The 22,002-nt window shown below is 38.7% G+C and overlaps 1 pseudogene; it reads left to right on the top strand.

Annotated features, from left to right (window-relative positions):
• Positions 1-865: 865 nt before the first annotated feature.
• On the top strand, positions 866-11,317 carry LOC110573063 (annotated as a pseudogene).
• The last annotated feature ends 10,685 nt before the right edge of the window (positions 11,318-22,002 follow it).

Below are 22,002 nucleotides of genomic sequence, written 5' to 3'. Positions count from 1 at the left end.
TGATCCCAGGATCCTGGGATCATGACCTGAGCCAAGGTAGATGCTTAACGACTGAGCCACTCAGGCGCCCCTGTTATATATATTATATACATTAATTAATATATATTATAAGGAAGCATTATAGATGTTCCTTTGGGATTTTTTCTGCATGGTCTGGGTTGACCAAGGCTTCTTAAAATATGAATCCAATGAAATTTTGATAGGAAATGTCTTTCTATTTTCTTAAGAATCCCATAGAAAACATGGTTGGTCTTGATTACTCTAAGACTTGTTAAGGTATGATGATTGTTTTAGGGATGATGGCTGTTGGGCTTCTGGCAGACCAAGGTTTGGGTACACACCAACCTTGTGGTACCTCTCAATGATACCAGGTAAATGGCCCTTGCTCTTCCTCCTGGTCTATTCTTTAGAAAATTTTTATATAGGAGGTATTCTCTCTCAAGTCTCAGACTTTAGGATATAGAGCGTTAGGGCTACTGGGGGTCTGACTGTGGTCAGCATTTTCCAATTCCAAAAATTTGATTTTCCCAAAGTTAGATGTAAATTCTTGGCAATCAGGATTCAAACTTAGAACTCCTGGCCCTGTGTCCCGTGGGGATAAACATATTTTTGCAGCCAAACAACTGCAAATAACTGTTGAATAACTACTATGTGCTAAGTTCTATACTAGGCATGAGATATGCAAAGATGAATACATGCTCTTACAACCGGATAAGAAAATACGATAAGGACATGAACTAGAAATTCACAGAAGAAAATTCCAAATGGTCAATAAACATTTAAATGTATGTGATTCACTAGCAATTAAAAATATGTAAGTTAAGAGTCTCTGTGGGGAGCCCAGGGCTGCCAGATGCAGGTGACCATGTAGCAGCTGCTGGGTTGAGCCAGGGGGCCACTCCTGTGAGCAACACTCTCAGATTCTTGGGCAGCCCCGCCCCCCCATTGTTGGACTACAGATGCTGCTCCCAGTGGTAACTTTTGAAGATGTTTCCATTCCTGAAAAGCCCAAGCTTAGATTTGTTGAAAGGGCACCATTTGTGCCAAAAGTGAGAAGAGAATCTAAAAACTTGAGTGACATATAGGGACCTCCTACTGAAGGAGAGGCAATTTTACAATCTTGGCACTTGGTGGTGGTTACCTCCATTGGGACCATTTTGAAATGATGCACCTGACAATGAACCACTCTATGGACCCCAAGAATATATTTGCCTTATGGAGAGTACCAGCCCCTTTCAAGCCTGTCACTTTCAAGGGTATAAGACAGCACATGGCTGGAGGCAAAAGTGCTTTTGGCTACAAGTGACTCCTGTGAAGTTTGGCCATCTCATAACAGAGATGGGTGGGCATTGTGAACTCAAAGACATACAAGGTTTCCTTGATCAGGTTGTGCTCAAATTGCCCTTCTCAGCAAAGGCTGTGTGCATGAGAATCTAGAGAAAATGTGGAAAGATCAAGAGGAATTAGGACAGAACAACCCAAACCCCTGGATTTTTGAGCATATAGCCACTGCCAAAGCTGGGGATATGGAAAGTTCTGAGCCCGTATGAATTGACCCAGAAGGGGAGGTCCTGGGGCAAATTCTATATGACTGTCTTCTGGTTTGTCTCTCTTTTTTTCTCCCACTATGTTCATTTGTTTTGTTTCTTAAATTCCACATATGAGTGAAATCTTGTGGTATTTGTCTTTCTCTGACTGACTTATTTCACTTAGCATAATACTCTCTCGCTCCATGTCATCGCAGATGACAAAATTTCACTCTTTTTATGGCTGAGTAATAGTCCATTGTATACATATACCACATCTTCTTAATCCATTCATCAGTCAATGGATATTTGGGCTCTTTCCATAATTTGGCTATAATTGATAATGCTCCTATAAACATCAGCATGCGTGTATTCCTTCAAATCAGTATTTTTGTATCCTTTGGGTAAATACTTAGTAGTGCATTTGCTGGATCATAAGGTAATAATATTTTTAACTTTTTGAGGAACCTCCATACTGTTTTCCAGAGTGGCTGCACCAGTTTGCATTCCTACCAACAGTGTAAGAGGGTTCTCCTTTCTCCACATCCACACCAACATCTTTTGTTTCCTGTATTGTTAACTTTAGCCATTCTGACTGGTGTGAGGTGCTATTTCATTGTAGTTTTGATTTTTATTTCCCTGATGATGAGTGATGTTGAATATCTTTATATGTCCCAGAAAAAGAAGAGAGAGAAAGGGGGGCAGAAGGTTTATTTGAGAAAATTATAGCGGAAAACTTCCCTAATCTGGGGAAAGGAAACAGACATCCAAATACAGGAGGTACAGAGAACTCCCATCAAAATCAACAAAAGCAGGCCAACACCAATACATAGTATAGTTAAATTTGTAAAATATACTGATAAAGAAAAAGTCCTAAAAGCAGAAGACAAAAGAAGTCCCTAAGTTTTAAGGGAAGACCTGTAAGACTAACAGCATATCTCTCCACAGAAACTTGGCAAGCCAGAAGGGAGTGGCATCATATATTCAACACACTGAATGGGAAAAATTGGCCAGGAATACACTAACCAGCAAGGCTGTCATTCAGCATAGAAGGAGAGATTAAGAGTTTCCCAAACAAAAACTAAAGATTTTCATGGCCACTAAACCAGCCCTGCAAGAAATATTAAAAGGGACTCTTTGAGTGGGAAGGAAAGACCAAAAGCCACAAAGACTAGAAGGAACAGAGAAAATCTCCAGAAACAATGACAAAACAAGTAATAAAATGGTACTAAATATATATCTATTGATAATTACTCTGTATGTAAATGGACTAAATGCTCCAATTAAAAGACATAGGGTATCAGAATGGATTAAAAAAACAAGACCCATCTATATGCTCCCTACAAGAGACTCATTTTAGACCTAAAGACACCTGCAGATTGAAAGTGAGGAGATGGAGAAATATTTATCATACAAATAGACATCAAAGGAAAGCCAGAGTAGCCATACTTATATCAGACAAACTAGATTTTAAACCAAAGACTGTAACAAGAGATGAAGAAAGGCATTATATCATAATAAATGGGTCTATCCAACAAGAGGATCTAACAATTGTAAAATATTTATGCCCCCAACTTGGGAGCACCCAAATATATAAAACAAAATCTTGATATTTTTAAGTGCATTATATTTACATTAAATGAAGTTTGAGGATTACCTCAGGAAAAAAATATATATATATATATGTAAGCTAAAATGAGAAGTCATTCTTTTCTTTTTTTACTCTGTTTAAAAACAATGGCTATATCCAATGTTAGAGAAAGTGTGGGTAATCCTCTACTGTCGATGAAATACCACCTTTCTAGAGGAGTTTAGCAGTATGTATCAAAATAAAAATGTTTATCTTTAACCTGACAATTCCCATCTGGGAATTTAAGCAAAGGCAATAATAGAAAAAGGAGCTCAAAGATATGTATATAGATTTTCATTGGAGTATTTTTTATAATAATGGTCTCATATGAGCCTCATTCATAGTATTGTTAAATAACTTATGCAATAGCCTTTCAGTGGATTGCTGTGCAGTTGATTATGTATTCCTATGTTAAGAAAGCTATCCACAATATTTCACCAAGTAAAAATAACAGAATGCTATATACAGGTTCATCCTATTTCTGTTTTTAAAAAAGTATACATACTTATATGCATACTAAGAAATTAAGAAAGATCCTCCAAGATGAGAAACATGGACCAGTCTTTCATTTCTTTTTTACACTTCTCTGTAGTTCCTTATTTTTTTGCAATGAGTTTTAATTACTTTTATTATATGAAAAAAGCTATTAAAATATATATATATATCAAGCACTCTTCCCCCAGAGATATCACATTTGTATACACTGGCATATTTTTCCAAGCTGAAGTAAAAGTTATCTAATGATTCTAGAATTTGCAGAATTGGCAGAGCTAAGCTGTGAGTTCACCTCTCTTTTCAAAGCCAAAAGCCCAGTTCCAGGAAGAGAGCAGGGGATCCAGACAAGTCTTTCCTTCCTGTCCTCCATTGAGCCAGCCACTCCAATCCTTTTCTCAGCATTTTCCTGCTTATGGTAAGTCAGATCCAGGTGATGTAATTTTCTTGAGCAGGGGAGGAACTAAAATTAATCAGAAGGTTCCCATGTTCCAAGCACTCTGTTGAATACTCATATATCCTCCACTGATGAGGTGAGTGCTAATAGACAAAATAAATGGTCTCAGATCGACAGGATCATGCTTCACATCTAGTCCCCTGATTCCAAAACCCATGCTATTTTCATGGGTTCCTCAATGTCTACTTCTGTGTATTTGTGTGTTCTCCAACATATAGATTCCTGCTTTAGTATGAAGTAGTTTGTGCCTAAATGTTTGTACTTAATTGGGTCTTCCTTAGAAGAGGTCTACAGTGGGCACATTTCTCTCATGCCCTAGCTTTCTTTAACTGGCTAGAGATCTGCACACTCCACCCATCCATCCTTTCATCCATCCATCTATCCATCCTTACATATATCATCTCCATTTACCCATTCTTCCATCTAGTATTTGTTAAGAACAATATACTTTAGAGTTTAAAAGCATAGTCCATAGAACCAGATTGGCTGGGTCCAAATCTTAGCTCTACCATTTACCAGGTATGAGACCATGGACAAATCACTTAAATACTCTGTGATTCCTTTTTCTGTAAATTGGGGATAATAACAGTATCTACCTCATAATATTGTGCACATTAAATGAATTAATTAATCTAAAGTACTTGGAGTAATGCCTGGCATGTAATAAATGTATTTCCATCATGATTAATATCATGTGCCGGGCACTAGATACTAAAACTTCAAAATAGAACAAAATAGGGTTTCTGCCTTCAAGACTAGCTTATAGTCTAGAGGAAGGGACAGGCACACGTATGACCAAAAGCATGGAGTTCCGTGGGGGCAGCACTGGAGAGGGTGGGCGTTAAGGAGGCTTCCCGGGGAAGAGATTGTCTAATCTGAAGTCAGCCAGCTAAAAGTGGGAAAGGCAGGGAAGAAGGCCTGGAGGCAAGAATGTGTGGCAAGCTTGAGGCACCCAGGTGGTTCAGAACAACTGAGGGGCAGAGTGCCCGAAGGGCATGGGAGAGATGGAACTGGAGAGGGGAGGTCAGCTGGCTCTGGTTTCTTAAATTTAGTGGAGCTCACTACACCTCTTCCCCTTTACTTGCATTTAAACCTTTTTGTCTATTATTGCCCTTAATTAATAACAACACATCAGACCTAAAAGATAAGGTTGGAGGTCATGGGTAAAAACTCTTCTTTCATCATGCTTTCAGCTTCTGCGGTAAAATGACTAAGTGTCTCAGCTACAACTGTGTCTGGAAACTTCACCATATTTAGAGTCTCAGACTGTGGAAGTGGGATTCACAGTGTCCCCAACTTTGGGGAAAAGTGACTACCCCAGCCATCTGGGTTTGGCAGGCTTTTTGGAACTAGCTGCCTCTCATCACAGAGATCAAGGACATATACTGGACCCACACTCCTGCCTTCAGTGAAAATCTAGTGTGCCTGGCAGGCTGATCAGCTTAAGCAGGCAGATTTATTTTATAGCTCTTATATTGTCTTTCTCAACAATAATTGTGTTCCAAGGAAAGAACTTGAGGGCTGAAACTCCTAACTGACTAGGATTTTTATGACTGTCTTGACTATTCTCAAGTACTTCTCCCTCTATTATTTTTTTGCCTTTAAAGTATTAAGTATTAAAGTGTTGTTTTTTTATTATTCGGTTTTAACTAATGCCTTATTCATCACAAAAATTATGTATTCTTAATTTTTGTCTTCAATTCATTTCATAGATTTTCTCTGTGAAATATGTGTCTCTTGTTCTATTTTGAGATTCTCTTTGAAAGTAACGTAAGGATACTCACTGGACTGGTTGCCAGTTTCCAGAGAAGGTTCAAATCTTGCTACCTATATCTTCAAAAAGATTTCTGTAGGTCTGTCATAACACCTTCAGTGTTTCTCGGTTGGCTTCTGCTTGCTTTTTGTTTTTGGTGTAACATCCTCCATAGGGTATTTTTGGCAACAGAGCTTGTCTGAATCAGTCTCCCTTTCATTTCTGAGGCAAACCAGTGATTCATCTTTGGTACAGGAAGACTTTCACAAACAGCTATATTGTTTTGTATCATTAGCGTTTGAGTTAGGGAGACAGATCAATGGGAACTGTCTCAGGGGCATTCAACTTTCCAGTTAGGTCTTCACTATTGCTCCTGTCAACAGTACCAAGAAGAGTGTGAGTGCAGGTGAAGGTCTCCTGGGCCTGATTTTGACACCACCCCTGCTCAGAAGGCTATGGGATGGGTGGAGGAAGAAAGGCTGAAAGTTGAAACCACAAGTGCATTAAAGAGTAATAAAATCATATGTGTCCTGTTGTGCTATCCTGAGGGCACAGGATCCCCCCTATATTATATTCCTGCCAAAAGTATTTAGTCTAATTATGAGGAAATAATCAGGTACATACAAATTGTGAGATATTTTGCAAAACAGCTAGCTTAGCATTTTCAAAAATGTTAGTGTAATGAAAAACGAAAGATTGGGAATTATTCTAGATTAGCTTTAAAAATATGCCAGCAGCATTAGCATCACCTAGGAGTTTATTGGAAATGCAGAATCTCAGGGCCCACCCCAGAGTCAAAATCAGAATTTGGATTTTAATAAGATCCCCAGGTGATTTGTGTGCAGTCAATTCTGAGAAGCCCTGATCTAACGTACAATTCATATTCAAATTTCCCCCAAGTGACCCAGTCGTATCCCTTTTTTTTTTTTCCTTCCCCAACTCACCCCACTCCAAATTTGAATCTAACAAATATCACAGTGCATTTAGTTGTCAGATCTCGTTTTATCTTTTAATCTGGAACTGTGGCTTGCAAACTTCAGCATGCATCAGAATCACTTGGAGGGTTTGTTAAAACGCAGATTGCCAGATTGCCATCTTCTTTGCAAGGGAAACAAAAGCAAAAATAAACTATTGGAGCTACTCCAAAATAAAAAGCTGTTGCAAAGGAAACCATCAACAAAACAAAAGGGTAGCCTACTCAATGGGAGAAGATATTTACAAACGGTATGTCCAATAACAGGTTAATATCCAAAATATATAAAGAACTTATACAACTCAACACCAAAAAAATCTGTTTAAAAAATGGGCAGAGGATCTGAATAGATTTTTTTTCCAAAGAAGACATACAGATGGCCAACAGGCACATGAAAAGATGCTTAACATCACTAATCATCAGGGAAATGCAAATTCAAAACCACAAGGAGATATCACCTTACACCTTTTAGAATGGCTAAAATTAAAAAAAGACAAGAAATAACATGTGTTGACAAGGATATAGAGAAAAAGGAATACTCATACACTGTTGGCAAGAATGTAAATTGGTATAGCCACTCTGGAAAACAGTAGGGAGGTTCCTCAAAAGCTTAAAAATAGAAATACCATATGATCTAATAATTCCACTATTGGGTATTTACCCAAAGAACACAAAAAAATCTAATTTGAAAACATACGTGCACCACTGTGTTTCTTGCAGCATTATTTACAGTAGCCAACATATGGAAGCAAACTGTGTCCATTGATAGATGAATGGTTAAAGAAGATGTGATATATATATATGCAATGGAATATTACACAACCATTAAAAAATGAGATCATGCCATTTGAGACAACATGGAAAGACCTAGAGGGTATTATGCTAAGTGAAATAAGTCAGACTGAGAAAGACAAATACCATATGACTTCACTCATTATTTGAAACAAACGAAAGCAACAACAACAAAACAAATGAATAAACAAAAAGTAGAATCAGACCCATAAATATGGAGAAAAAACATGGTTGCTAGAGGGGAGAGAGTGGGACGTTGGGCAAAATGGGTGAAGGGGAGTGGGAGATATAGGCTTCCAGTTATGGAGTGAATAAGATGGGAATAAAAGGCATAGCATAAAGAATACAGTCAATGATATTGTAAGAACGTTGTATGGTGACAAATGATAGCTATACTTGTGGTGAACACAGCATAATGTATAAGCTTGTTAAATAACTATGTTGTATGCCTGAAACTAATGTAACATGTGTCAACAATACTCAAAAAATTTTTAAAAATTAAAAAAAAACAAAAAACCAAAATAAACTTGGACTCTTTACAGGATTCCAGGTAGAGCAAAACAAATTCTATAAAATTCAGTGTTTTTGTGGTGCATTTTAGTGGAAGTCTTTGCCTTATCATTTCACACTATGAAAAAATAGGCCTCTTCCTGAGTACAGTATTTCAGGAACTGTTTATTGAGCACCTGAGGTAGGCACTGGATTCCAGGACAGAAAATAGAGACAAGATTGATACTTCCCAATGCATAGGGTGCAGGGTGGGAAAATGTGGGAATAACTGGTCTACATCACAGCTCTGTGTGAATGGTTTTAAGAAAATAGTATATCAAAACAAAGCATATTTATGAAATTCTTTGATTATATTAACAATAAAAATAAAAAATTTAAGAAAAAAAAAAAAACCCCACAGATTCCACACCCCCTCCAACTCCTACATACACCATCTGAGAGTTCCTAGAGGTAAGGTCAGATGCTGCTGGCCCTGGGACCACACTGTGGGTAGCAAGAAATTAAACAATAGTATCAGTTCAATGTTAAATTTCTAAGTGTGATAATTATGTTTGTATAGATGAAAGCCTTTGTTTTTGGAGATTCTTGCTGAAATATTTAGATATGTAGTATCATGATATCTACAAGTAACTCTCAAAAAATTCAACAAAATAAATAAAGAGCTATCTGGATGGATGGATCATGAATACATAGATGAATGGATGGATGGGTAAACAAATGGATAGATTGATAGAGCAAAATTAACAATCAGTGAACAAAGATGAACAGTGAACCTTAGTGAACAAAAGAAGTAGTGAGGTAACACAAACTGTGGGGGGAGGAAAATTTTCTCTGCCCTTTTAGGTTTATCACCTGGGGCTTTGCATATTATATTAACAGAAAAAAAGGCATACAAATTTTATTTGATGTTAATTTTTATGGGACATCGTGGTTTTTCTGGAAAAGAAGTGAGGACTCAAAGAAGTAGGTAGGCCTGAGAGCTTCTACACCGTTTAAAACAAAGAATGAGAAATTATGGAGACGTGGCATGACAAGGGAAAAAGTTTTGGGCTTCCAACAGTGGCAAACTGTGTGAAGATAAATACATGGAGGAAACTAATGAGACATCAGGGCTATCCCAGTCAGGTTTGTTTGTACAAGTCCATCTCGGGGATGAGGGATTTATGGCAGCCCATATTTCTCAGTACTTTCTGCCTTTAGTCAGATAAGGAAATACCTGGGGAGGCTTCTTTATGTATCTGTTGATTCTCAGATATTTTCAGTTCAAAATAATCCTTATGCCAAATGGGTAGCGGGGTTCAGAATACACTAACCCAAAATATGAAACCTTGGTATATTGATTATTTTAAGCTGGAGGGGTTTGAGCAATGGCAGGTGCAGGAAGGACTGTCTGACTTCCTCCATCTCCCCTGAATCAGGTCTTAAGTCCCTGTGAGAGGTGTCCTCCTTATAACTGGAGGAAAGGAGTGTCCTTATCTCCAAAGATAGAGGGACACTGAGAGTAATCTAAACCAAGAGACCTTGCTAAGTTTCCCCCAGTTTACTACCTTAGTTCATACCATTCTGTCCTATCATATTTTCCTATGACTCTCCACACTTCATCAAACCTAGTAAACCACTTCTTTCGATCTCATTTCCTCACACAAAACTTATATTATATAATTTGTGTGCTTTTCTGTTAATCTGTCTTTTATTAATCTAATTTATAGGCTCCCAGCCAGTGAACCTAAGGAAGGTGGAAGAAATCAATTTTTTTTTCCTTTCCTATGGTGGCATATTTTGGAATGGCATAATCTGATCTCCTTCAAAACAAAAGATGCCCACATAGAGATTATAGCTTTTATTGTCCCTATTAACAGTATACCAGTGTGGAGTGTGGTAAGAGCAGTCTTTGGGCAGGTCTGATCTGCACCAAGAAGGCCGCTGGATGAGTGAAATACAGTGTGTGGCTCAATAACTGGCCTTTATCGCTTCAACCTGAAAAGCTGAATGATTTTGATAGATAAACACTCATAGATAACTTGGTGCCCTAAGGACTAAAAGGAGTCGTGACCATGTTGAACTGATTTATTTCATTAATATTATTTAAGTCTCCAGTCAGTCAACCAACATCTTTTACTATTCCTAAGGGATGTCAGGGATATTTGACCCTTGCCATCTGGGTCCGACCAGCAGTCATCCCCGGGGGCCTGCAGCAGGAAAGACTTCAGTCTCTGGGAGGGGTGGTTCAAAGCCCCCTGGTTGAGGTGAGGAAGAAATGCAGATTCTGCTTCAGGTAATGCGAAATTAGAGATCTGTGGCCTGGGAAGGCCACTCAGGCCCTTTGGGATTCTGTTTTCTTATCTGTAGCCTCACCACTGGACTGGAGCAGGGATTTTCAGACTGTGCTTTGTGGAACCTTCAGAGCTTCTTGAAGAGAACTCAGGGACTGCTGGAAGGAGTGAGGAACATGCTTCTGACAGGGCCAGGAGGCAGTCCCTCGCTGCCCCAACCACACCTGTGAACCATCCACCCCTGCACAGCAAACGACACTCCTAATGGGCATTCTAGGTTATCTGATGCTGAGTGGGACGCTGACAGGAGGAATGGGATGGCAGGGTGGAGGCAGAATACAAAGGAAAGAAGGGTCCTCTTCGGGGACTGGAAACACAGCAGAAAGCCTCATTCTTGCCAGCATTTGTTGAGTTCACCTGAGTTAGGCCAGATGGGCTACGTAAGGACTGAGGAGGATGTGAAAACAGCACAAGGTCCAAAGTGGCTACCCAAGGCTTCTTAGAGGAGATATTTTTCAGTTAGGTCCCAAAAAGGAACCCTGATTCTGAAGCTGGCATATGTCCTGCCTTTACCCTCCATGGCAATGCGAGAGGACTCTTCATGCTGTCATTGTAAATGCCTTGTGAAGCTCTGTGCTTTAGTAAGAAATGCCAAGTACCCCCTGGCGTGAGGCAAAATTTGCCATAAATGGTAAACAAAGAACAGGTCACCTTTGTTGGATCATTAATTGTTGCTTATGTTTAGGTATAATTTTAAGCAAACAATTTTGCTAGTGAGCTGTAGTGTTTACACTGACCATTATTCAGAAGCTTTCTTAAGAGCACCTCTTGCCATGGTGGACTGTCCCACCAGCCAGGCCCAGCTCTGTAGGCTGCTTCCTGTTACAGGAAGAAATGGCAGTGCCAGCTAACATTTCTTGTGTTTAGCATCTGCCCTTACCAAAAACACTCTCATCCACAGTTACTGGCTGCTTATTAGTCACCAAGACATAAATTTTAGACAACTCCTTTGAAAAATGTAAATAGTATCATATTTGCTATTGTTTCAGGTTTAGTCCAGTAGTTAGTCCTGGTTTACTACTTACTCATCCAGTCATTACACCAGGCACTAGAAAATAAACCTTTAACATGTTGGAGCCCCATAGTCTCAAATGTTGCAATAGGTAAGAGCTTGGTATATTTCCTTAAAAACATGCATACACACACATACACAGAGACGGAGAGAGAGAGAGAGAGAGAGAGATAAGCCTCATATTAAAGATTTCTTCTGGATTTGCATTTATCCTTACTACAGCCACTGCTGCTTCTGGTTACACTGACCAGTTCACGGTCTTGCATAAGGAACTGAGCCTTTCTGAGTCTTAATTTCTCTTTTATAAAATGAGAGGGTTGCAGGCTCCTGAATGGCCATCCTATCTTTTTCCTGATTCCATGCTGTGTCCTTGGCTTAGAAGCTCATACCCACCCTCTAGACCACTTTTGCCCCTCAAGAGACATTTGGCAACGTCTGGAGAGATTTCAGGTTCTCACAACTTGGGGTGGGGGTGTGAATGGCATCTAAGGGATAGAGGCCAGGAATACTACTAAATGTCCTATAATGCACAAGGCAAGGCCTCACAACAAATGATTATCTGGCCTAAAATGTCCATAGTGTCAGGTTCAGAAACCCTCTTCTAGATTGGGGAATTTCTGCAAGTCCTTTAGCCTGCAAGGTAAATGACACTCCCCACAGGACACCTTATCTAGTGCCCTAAATTGAACATAAAGCTGTCAGGACACTTATCCCCATATAGCTATAATTGTTCTTTGCCCGTTTTTCTCTTTAGGAGCTAAGGTGATGTTTCTCGTTTAGTGTATTTATGTCTCTTTCGAGCTTAGCACATGAGAGGATTGAACAAAGAAATGGATGGACAGATGAATGATTAGTTAGCTAGGGCTGTCATAAAGTACCACAGACTGGGTGGCTTAAACAACAGAAATTTATTTTCTCACGGTTCTGGAGGCTGGAAGTCCAACATCAAGGTGTCGGCAGGTTTGGTTTCTTCTGGAGCTTCTCTCCTTGGCTTGCAGATGGTCATCTCGTTGTGTCCTCCCCTGGCCTTTGCTCTGTGTATATGCAGAAGAATCTCCTCTTATTAGGACACCAATCAGATTGGATTAGGGCCCCCCCTCGTTTTTAACTCATCACCTCCTTGAATGTAATCCCCTCTTTCAAGGCTCTGTCTCCAAATACAGTCACATTCTGAGCTAACAGGCCTGAAGTAGTTAGGACTTCAACATACGAATTTTGGGAGGGACATAATTCAGACCGCAACAGATAGGTTTTTATCATCTCTTACATTCTGAGGTTCAGCTCCATAGGAACGTGTCAGTTGAGGAAGAAAAATTCTCCTGATCCCTTCCCAATTCTGACTTCTCTTCAACAATCTCCCCACCTTCTGCCTCCAAAGCACTGACTGTTGTGAGATCAGAAAATGAAAATCACTTGGTGTAACCTTGGAGCTAACACCCTTACACAGGTGACCAAAGGCAGATATCAGTGCCTGGTTGGATCCTGCCTCCCGCACAAACAAGTCCTTCCTTTTAGCTGACATTATAGATAACTTGAGAAACCCAATGTCATCTAGTTTTTACTCACAACTCCGACCCTAGTACCATGTGTGCCACCAACTCTCCAAAGCTAATGACAGGCTAATGGGAAAACGGGACTCAGATTTCCTCTGTCAACCTTGTCATCCCCCTCTCACCCATCCCAGAATCAATGCCTGCATTAAACTTGTAGATTCTACTTCTTTACTACCACTTGAAGATTTCTGTTTGCCTACAGCCCTCTTTCTCCGTCTTGGCTGGGACCCTCACTCTTTCTTGTTTGGTGCCACTTTAGAGCCCAACTTCCCTGACCCTGGATGAGTCCCTTCACACCCACCCCCTACTCTGCTCTTAGTTTGATCTTGCCAACAAAAAATGCCTCAGCAGCTTCCCCTACTTTCACGATGAACTTCAATCTTCTTAATCCCAAAACCCTTTCCAATTTGGCCCCTACTTCCTTTTCCAGCCTTCTCTCTCTTCTAGCTCCTCCACCTAAAGGCACTGTGCCTTGTCACACTTCTGTGCCTTTCCACATGTCAGTCACACCTAGCTCCAATTATAGCTTTTATTTATTCCGGGAAGTTTGAATACAGTGAAATGCACAGATCTTAAATGTCTAATTCAAGGAGTTTTAATAAATTTATATACATTCATGTAATCACTACCCCAGTTGAGACAGAAAATTCCCTCTTGCTCCCTCCCAATCCACCTCTACCCCACTCCCCACCGCCACATAGGCAACCATTCCTCTAATTTCTATCACCACAGATTAGTTTTTGCCTGTTCTTAAACTTTATATAAATGGAATCATATGGCATATACTCTTTTGTCCATATATATATATATATATATATATATCAGTCTATTCCTGGACTCTAGTCTATTCCTTTATCTATCTATCTTTATACCAATACCGTACTCTCTTAATTGTTATAACTATATGTAGGTCTTGAATTCAGATTATTCAGACCTTCAGCTTTGTTCCTTAAGACTATTTTGGCTAATCTAGGTATTTTGCATTTCTATATAAATTTTAGAATCAACTTGCTAACTTCTACCAAAAAAAATGTCTGTTGGGATTGTAAATGTGATTTACACTGAATTTATAGAATTTTGAATTGCACTGAATTTATAGAATTTTGAATTGAATTGAATTTTGGGGAAAATTGACTCAGCAATATTCAGTCTTCCAATCCATGAACACAATATACTTCTCCATTTATTGAGATCTTTTCAAATTTCTCTCAGCAATGTTTTGTAGCTTTTATTTATTTTTTTAAATTTATTTATTTGTCAGAGAGAGAGAGAGAGCACAAGCAGGGAGAGTGGCAGACAGAGGGAGACTGAGCAAGAAACCCGATGTGGGACTTGATCCCAAGACCCTGGGATCATGACCTGAACTGAGGGCAGACACCAAACTGACTGAGCCACCCAGGCGTGCCTGTTTTGTAGCTTTTAGAGGTTTTGCTTGTCTTTTGTGAAATAAATGCTAAGCATTTTCTAATTTTGATACTATTTTAATGAGATTAAAAATTTTTCATGTATGTTTTTGCTGTTGGTATATACAGAATTGATTTTGTGTATTGGCCTTATATATTGAGATTTTGATAAATTTATGTTATTGGCTGTAGCAGTTTTTTAGATTCCATGGGGTTTTCTATATAATCATGTTATCTGTAAATAAAACAGTTTTGCTTTTTCTTTCCAATATTTGTACTTCCTGTGTCTTTTGTCACCTTATTACACTTTTTGGACTTCCAAAACAGTTTCGAATAAAAGTGAGAGTAGACATCCTCGTCTTGCTCCTGATCTTAAATGTTAAGATTTTAATAGTTCACCATTAAGTTTGATGTTAGCAGTAGGTTTTTAAAAAATGCCTTTTATCGGACTAAGGAAGTTTTTTTTTCTATTTTAGTTTGCAGAGATTTTTTGTTGTTGCAAAATCATGAATAGGTGTTAAATTTTATCAAATGCCTTTTCTGCATCCATTGAAGTAATAATTTGCTTTTTCTCTTTTATTCTATTAAATTGGTAGATTACATTAATTGATTTTTATATGTTAAACAATCCTTTCATTCTTTGAATGAATTACAGTTGGTCATGATGTAATAAATTTTTATGTGTTTCTGGATAAAATGTGACAATTTTAAACCATTTTTTGTATCTATGTTTATGAAGGTTATTGGTCTGTAATTTTTCTTTTCTCAAAAGATTTCTCTCAGTGGAACCTGGGTGGCCCAGTCAGTTAAGTGTCTGCCTTCAACTCAGGTCATGATCCCAGGGTCCTGGGATTGAACCCCATGTCAGGCTCCCTGCTCAGCAGGGAGTCTGCTTCTCCATCTGTCTCGCTCTCCCCTGCCTCTCTCCCCAGCTTGTGCTCTCTCTCTCTCACTCACTCTCTCTCTCAAATAAATAAATAAAATCTTAAAAAAAAAGATTTATCTCAGATTTTGGTGTCAGAATGCTGGCCTCATAAAATGAGTTTGGAAGTATTTCCTCATCCTCGGTTTTCTGAGAGTTTGTATAAACTTGACATAACTTCTTCCATAAATGATTGATAGAATTCCCTAGGAAAGCCATCTGGGCCTAGAGTGTTTTTGTGAGACATGTTTTCATTATGAATTTCATTTCTTTTTAAGATTTATTTATTTATTTGTGTGAGAGAGAGTTAGTGAGCAGTGGGAGGGACAGAGGGAGAGGGAGAGAATTCTCAATCAGACTCCCTGCTGAGTGGGGAACCTAACTCGGGCTCATCCCAGGACCCTGAGATCATGACCTGAGCCGAAATCAGGAGTCAGACACTTAACCATCTGAGCCACCCAGGCACCCCTGCATTCCATTTCTTTAATAGACATAGAGCTCTTCAAATATTCTATTGTTCCTTGTGTCCATTTTGGTAAATTTATATTTTAAGGAATTTTTCCATTTCATCTCATTTTTAAAATTTATTGATACAAAGTTTTAAAAATAGTATTCGTTTGTTATCATAATGTCTACAGAAGCTGTAGTAATGTCTTTTATTCATATTAGCTGTCCACATTTTCCTTTTTGTTCATCAGCCTTGCTAGTTTTTAAAGTGGAATCTTAATTAATTTTAGACCTTTTTGTTGTCTAATCTAAGTATATAATACTAAAAATTTCCTTCTACACACTGCTTTAGATACATCCCACAATTTTGATTTGTTGTGTTTTTATTATTAATTAAAAATATTTTCTAATACTTCTTATGATTTCTTCTTTGATTCATGAGTTATTTAGAAGTCTGTTTCTTAGTTTCCAAATATTTAGGGTTTATTGGGATATGTCAGTAGTAATGACTTCTATTTTAATTTCATTGTAGTCTTTAAACACATTTATAATAGTTGCTTTAAGGTTGTTGTCTGCTAATACCAATATTTGAATTATCCTGGAGTCTGTTTCTCTTGAGTACTTTTTCTCTTGACTATGAGAATATAGTCAAGGTAACATTTTCCTATTTTTTTGCATGTCTACTAATTTTTTATATTGATATTATGTATTATACATTGAAGAGACTCTGCAATCTGCTGTCTTTCTGTAGAGAATGTTGATATTTGTTATAACAGGCATTTATATTACTGGCTCATCACTTGAATTTATGGAGGCTTGATTTTTACATTTTGCTAAGGTAAGTTTCTTTTAGTTTAGTCTGGTCCATGGCCCTCCTCACTCTTGCAGAAGGGAATAGAGATAAATAATATTCAGTCCAGCCTAAATAGGTTTCCCAACTAGCACTATGGAGCTGCAGTGGATTCCAGATCAGAGAAAAAAAATGGAGAGTAAGTAATTTAAAGTGCTGGGATTGAGAAGTCTATGAATTTAAAGCTCTTCCAGTCACAGTGACAGAAATACAACTGAAACTAGATTAAATATAAAAGATTTATTGGCTCACATAGTTAGGTTTAATGGTGAACCTTCAGGCACAATCTGTCTCCCAGTCTCTCACTTCGCTTCTCCGTGCTCAGAAAGCACTCTGCAAAGAGTGGCAAAGCTGACCACTGGCAGCTCCAGCCTGAATCCCATCAGCTTAGTAGCCCCTGTAGGAGGAGAACATTTCGTTCTAAATAATTACAACAAAAGTCACAGGAAGGCTTCTCCAGGCTCTGGCTTATGTTCTGTTCTCACCCCTGGAGCTGGAGAGGGGGTGAGACTAGCCCCAAATGACAACAAGGTTGAGAGTTGGTCAAGGAAGGATTCCCAAAGAAAAAAGGGGGGGTTTAATACCAGAGGAGGCAGAATAGATGCCAGAGGGACAAAAACAAAGGGTTTGGGTTCTTTGTTGGTTTGTGTGTTGCTCCTCAATAGGGAAGAAAGAAGTTTTGGCATTAAAAGTAGAAGCAATAGGGGCACCTGGGTGGCTCAGTCATTAAGTGTCTGCCTTTAGCTCAGGTCATGATCTCAGGGTCCTGGGATCGAGCCCCGCATCGGACTCCCTGCTCCGTGGGAAGCCTGCTTTTCCCTCTCCTGCTCCCCCTGCTTGTGCTCCCTCTCTCGCTGTGTCTCTCTCTGTCAAGTAAATAAATAAAATCTTAAAAAAAAAAGTAGAAGCAATAGAGGCCAGCATATCTGAACCATTATTAGTCTAGACCTGATGAGGAGGGCAGAAATAGGAGATGAGAGAAGCAAAATGATACAGAATTGGTTAAAACACTAAGACTATATTGAGGAGAGTTGTGTTATGCAGAAAATAAACTTTTGGAGGGGAGGGGACATGAACAGAAGCAGCTGAAAAAATGATTTAATTGACGTGTTTAATTAAAGTGCTGCAACTTCAAATCTTTCTTCTGTGGCAACCACTGGGAGCATTTATTTTATTTATTAGGAAACTGCATATTTTTTAAAGATTTTGTTTATTTGTTTGAGAGAGACAGAGAGAACGAGTGGTGGGGAGGGGCAGAGGGGAAGAGAGAGAGCGCGTGAGAGAGAAGCAGACTCCCTGCTGAGCAGGAAGCCTGATGCAGGACTCAATCCCAAGACCCAGAGATCATGACCTGAACCGAAGGCAGATGCTTAACCAACTGAGCCACCCAGGCACCCCAGGAAACTGCATATTAAAATACAGTTCAATAAGGCCAAGGTGAGTTCTGTAGGTCCAGAGAGAAGTGGTTTTCATGGTCCTGAAGCTCCTTTTAGAAATTATCTCAGTACTGAAAATTTTCATAAAGTTCAGGACTGAAAGAGCTGAGGAAATCTTTTGGAGTTGATACCATTTGCTTTTCACAAGGTCCTGACATTTTAGAATTTGGGTGTCTGTGTGTATTTGCATTGTTTCAATAGGTGGCAGCATGTCCTCTTCTTTAAAAGTTATCTTTTTAAAAGGACACCCTCAGTGAAATGCTTCTGTTGGGAAAATTAAGAGGTACTACTGATAATATAGGCAAAAAGTAAATTCTCCCTGTGACCCACCATGAATATGCCCGTGGTCACAAGTCATTCAACAGGTTTTGATCCCACAGTAATAGCTTTAGAACAAATGTTGTAGCATGATACTTATACTTCAAGTTCTGCTATTTCGTTCTCTCCTCATCAGTGACTTAGCATACTGGAAAAACTCTGCCAGACAACACTGAACACTTACCCACCCACCATGTTGTGGATGATTCTGTTTCCATCCTGGCCACACCCTTCCCTTTTGCACCCTCCTCAGACTGACCAGCTCCAAACTTTTCTTTTTTCAAGATTGATTTATCTATCAACATATATAAATGTTTTAATTCCATTTACAATGGCATTTCTCTCAAAGGACCCTCCAAGAAATAGTTGGTTCCAAGTCCAAAAAAAAAAAAAAAAAGGGAGTGGGGAGGCTTACTAGAAGCTCGGAATCCATCAACTGCCCTATATTCTAAGACTATAAATATCTTAACAGGGAAAAGCTCTTCTGTTTGCAGCATGAGACTGATGGCTGCCCTTAAGTAGGGGTGGTAATGAGGGAAGCAGTTCCTGCTGGTATTCAGGACGTGGGGTGCACATCTGTGGTATCATATTCTTGTCCTTGAGCACTCACTCTTTGGGCTAAAATACATTTCTCTACAAAACAGGGCTCCTTTAGGTTAAGTGGGCTTTTGAAAATAAAATTGTGGCCCCCCAAAAGAAATAACCTATATAAAATATATACATAATAAATATATACATAAGTCTATATAATTAAATATGAACAAATATATCCCAACTTTCCTAAAGCTACCTCTGTTTTGTCAATAAAATTAAATTTTGCCCTAAGTCTGAGAAAATAAACTTTTAAAAGAAAAAAAAATCATTCTTCCTGTAGTAGACAGAGCTGGTGCCTGCCCAGATGCCCTTGGATCCTTTCCATCAGCTCTATGTACCCATCCCATCTGTGTGCTTTGATGGCAGCTTGTACTGGGGACACTCAGAGGATGGCCCTTGGGCACTGGAGCAGCCTCACTTCTGTACTGAAGTTCCACAGACGAACAGAGTAGTTGTGGGAATACAAAAGCCCAGTTCCTTTGTCTCCAGGCAGAACTAACAACTCTGAGGTGTAATCCAGGCTCCAGTGCACCTTGCAGAATCAGGTAGAATCTGAGAATTCACTTGAATTTATCCCCAGGCCTGGATTTCCCCTTTCCCAATCCTGCCTTCCACACTCCCTTTTCTGGTTTCCCTGGGAGCATTTCCTTAGTAAGCCACTTGCACCAGAATCCTTGACTCAGGCTCTCCTTCTGGGAAAACCTGACCACTGACCAAGGATATTTACTGTTGTTTCGTTTCATTTTCTCCCTCCCCCCCCCTCTCCTTCCCTCCCTTCCCCTCCCCTCTCCTCCCCTCCCCTCCCCTCCTCTCTTCTCTTCCCTTTCTTTCTCTCCCTTGTAAGTTATATTTGGGAAATTGTTTGAATTAAGATTATAGAGGGAAGACACACAGCAACACAAACTTTTCTTCTCCAAATCAACCATCTCTCAGCCTAATAGGAAGACTTAACATGATCAGAGCCATTTTAAAAATATAATTTTTAAAATGTTATTTTTGACTAAGTTACCACAACCTACAATCTTCCTTTGTAGAACTGCTTAGTTTTTCCCTCCCTCACTTCCTTCCTTCCTTCCTTCCCTCCTTCCTCCTTCCCTCCCTGTTATCACTTAGCCAACTTTTCTCTCTCCATAGCCTTCTCCAAGTTTTGTATTTCTATAAGTGCCATGTATTGTTCATCTGAAAGAGAATTTTTCTAAAACATCTTTTCTATCATTTATTTTCAATAATTGAATTTTAATTTTATTGAATTATAACATACGTAGAGAAAATGGTATAAATCATAAGTGTACAGCTCAATAAATACCCCCCCCCCCGGGTTAAGAAATACAGCATTACTAGTACCCCAGAAGTACCCCTTTATCAATTACTACCTTATTCTCCTCCCCAAGGATTACCACCAATGACCTTCTAATACTATTTATTAGTTTTGCCTGTTTTGAAACTTTATATAAATGGAATCATAAAATATGTATTTTTTGTCTAGCATTTTTGGTTAAACATTTGTGTTTCTTTTTTACAAATTTTTATTTTAATTCAATTTAGTTAACACATAGTGTCTTATTAGTTTCAGGCATAGTATTTAGTGATTCATCAGTTGCATATAACACCCAGTACTTCTTACATCGAGTGCCCTCCTTTATGCCCATCACTCAGTTACCCCATCCCCAGACCCCCTTCTCCTCCAGCAACCCTCAGTTTATTTCCTATAGTTAAGAGTCTCTTATGGTTTCCCTCCCTCTCTGTTTTTATCTTATTTTATTTATGTTTCTGAGATTCAGGCATATAGCTACTATTCATTTTCTTGTTGCTATGTTGAATCCTATTATACGATTATTCCATAATCTATTATTCATCTTTTAAACAAATAATTAATCCCATTTAAAGTATCTCTAAAATTGTCTTTCTGTTATAAAGAGTAAGCTCATCTTTTGGGTGCTGTCTTTGCTGTTAGAGCCTCAGAGAGAATTAAATTGTTGCAAAAAGATAATGCTCTAGAAAATGTACATTAATGTACTCATAATTTTGTAGCATATATCATCTCTCCCTCCTAGCCATAATGAGTCAGCATTGCTTTGATTCATTCTGTGGTTCTCAGCCCTGACTACACACTAGAATCACCTCAAGAATTTTAAAAAATATTAATGACGAGGCCCTCAGACATTCTAATTTTATTTTAATTAAATACCCAGTAGAATATTTTTTTGGTATAAGCTCTAAAGATGACTATAATGCATGCCAGGACCAAAAACCACTTGCTAATTTATTGACATTTGTTAGATGATTCATTTGAACTAACTCTGTTTCAACACTATACCTCCAAAAGAATTCTCTTTCATGTGACTGCTGCTCACCTTTGTAGTATTCCTCACTTAAATTCACTGGAAGTAACAAAAGATTCCACTGGATATAGGTTTTCATTCTACTTAAAACTATTCTCCTCAGGGGCTACTGGGTAGCTCAGTCAGTTGGGCGTCCCACTCTTGGTTTTGGCTCAGGGCATGATCTCATGAGTCTTGAGATCAAGCCCTTCATTGGGCTCCACACTCAGGAGGGAGTCTTCTTGAGGATTCTCTCCCTCTGCCCCTCCCCCACTCTCTTTTTTTCCTCTCTCTCTCAAAAAATAAATAAATCTTTTAAAAAACTGTTCTTCTCCTCATCTGCCCCACACATGCCCCCCACCCAGCCCCTTTCTCTGCTTTTCTTTCTCCAGAGCACTTTATTATCTCATTCAGAATGAATAAATAAAGGAAAACTAAAAAAAATAAAAGTGAAAAAAATAAAATAATTTGTACCATACAAGAAACTTTCTTGAAAATAATATTTTATTATGAATAAAGGTAGAAAAAGACATTTTTAGAGACTCACAAGTGGTTGTATGGATGCTTTGAATTTTCTATGTTTATAAAGGGAGAAGGAATATCATTTGGAAAATACAGAAGAGGTGTGGTCACATTCGATAAGAGGATGGGGATAAATTTTCAGAAGATACAAAGTACCC

This window comes from Neomonachus schauinslandi, chromosome 2 (genome assembly GCF_002201575.2).
Source record: "Neomonachus schauinslandi chromosome 2, ASM220157v2, whole genome shotgun sequence".
NCBI classification, from domain to species: domain Eukaryota; kingdom Metazoa; phylum Chordata; class Mammalia; order Carnivora; family Phocidae; genus Neomonachus; species Neomonachus schauinslandi.
This window is presented reverse-complemented; position numbering and strand designations above follow the sequence as displayed.